At 30.6% G+C, this 1,702-nt stretch overlaps 1 long non-coding RNA gene across 1 annotated transcript; it reads right to left on the minus strand.

Moving 5' to 3' along the window:
* Positions 1 to 302: 302 nt before the first annotated feature.
* LOC131634048 (uncharacterized) lies at positions 303 to 957 on the minus strand. Its single transcript, XR_009293466.1, has 2 exons — positions 919 to 957; positions 303 to 801 (listed from the first exon to the last, which is right to left on the minus strand). It is a non-coding gene; the product is annotated as an uncharacterized LOC131634048 (long non-coding RNA).
* Between the last annotated feature and the right edge of the window lie 745 nt (positions 958 to 1,702).

Consider the following 1,702-nt stretch of genomic DNA (forward strand, 5'->3'; position numbering starts at 1 on the left):
CAAATCCCACTTCGGACATTTTACTTTTTATTTTCTAACTTTACTACTAACTTCATTTTCATTAAAAAAAAAATCAAATCAAATCACAAAAAATAGTTTTTTATATATTTAATTTCGTATTTATTATTTGTTAAAAAAAATACTTTTTTTACTTTGCTTTATTCATATTTTATTTGAAAAGATTCTACACCCTTTTGCATTTTAGGTTGTTATTTTTAATTGATTAAATATAATTATAAAACTCAAATCAAATAATTTCAATTTTGGACTTTTGGTTATTACGGTCCATTTGATCTCATGCATTTTAACCTAATTTTGTATCTTATAAATAGTCACTCACTTCCACGTTTACAGGGACGAGGAATGAACCCTTATTTTTCCTAACACCTTTCACGTACAAAACACCTCCCCAAACCTAACCTTTGACCATGATTTTCTTCCCAACAACCTCACGTTTTGACCTTCCCAATTATCTCATCATTCAGCATCAACAAACAACCTCACAAATAACACCAGCAACCAACTCCTCACTTTTTCTCAAAGAAATCCTTATTTTTTTTAACATCGTACAGACACTTCCATCACCCACTTTCATATCATCACCGTAAACCATATATGAGTCACTCATCATCTTCCTCCAACAATTAGACAAGACCTACAGCAAATTTCGTCATCTTCATACTCTTCAATTGTTCATAATCACTAACTGGCACCGATCTGAGACCTTCACCCATTTATCTTCATACACAACCCATCTATTACCAATCTTCGCATCCACAATGCTTCAACGATTCGACAAACCTGCAACAAAGACTGTCATCAATTTGCTCCACAATTTTAATGTATTAACATCGATACAATTGCAATAGAGTTTGTATTTTGCAGACAAATAAAAGACAGCGGAGTATTGACGATTACCAAGCAGGAACAGCAAAAGACCGACACTTCCTTGCACCGTCACAGAAAATCACGCATAGAACCGTAAGATTAAGTGATGTGTTCGTGAGTTCCATTAATCTCTATGAATATGGCCGCTGTGAAATTGCAACTGTCGGAGTTCCTATAACCGCCGTCACTTCAGGTTCTATCTTCTCTCACTCGGTTTCTTCACGTTTTCTATACTCTTCTTTTGAAAACAATGTGTAGACAGTGGTTTTTGGCTTTTGTTGTATTAGTCCTTTTATCTATGTCTCTAGTTTGGACACTAGTCCACCTTTGTTTTGCTTTATCTAATATATGGGGATATTTCTTTTTGATGATTATAAATAATAAGGTTATAGGTTTTATTGAATACCAAGTTCTACAAGTAGCCTCATTTGTCTATTATGATTCATTTGAATCAAATTAGTCCCATTTTTTTTTCGTAATACAAGTTTTTTTATTTTAGGAATATAAATGTTATAATTCTATCTTTTTTTTTTTTTTGTGTGAATTAATAAAAACACCAAAATATGTTTCTATGTAGTTAGTAAGACATATAAAAAATACCGAAAACACGTTCTTTTAATTAGATTCATTAGCTTACTAAAAACCCAAAATATGCATTTAGTTCTTGTAAAAAATTTTCACAGTACATAAATTAAAACTACTAAGTGATTAATTAATAAATTAAAAAGACAAAAAACATTTTTTAAAACTAACATTCACCCAACCAATTAATTTTCTCCTAATTCAAATCTTTCAAATTTAAGATGATTATTAT

The sequence above is a fragment of the Vicia villosa genome, unplaced genomic scaffold (assembly GCF_029867415.1).
Source record: "Vicia villosa cultivar HV-30 ecotype Madison, WI unplaced genomic scaffold, Vvil1.0 ctg.001216F_1_1, whole genome shotgun sequence".
Classification (NCBI taxonomy): domain Eukaryota; kingdom Viridiplantae; phylum Streptophyta; class Magnoliopsida; order Fabales; family Fabaceae; genus Vicia; species Vicia villosa.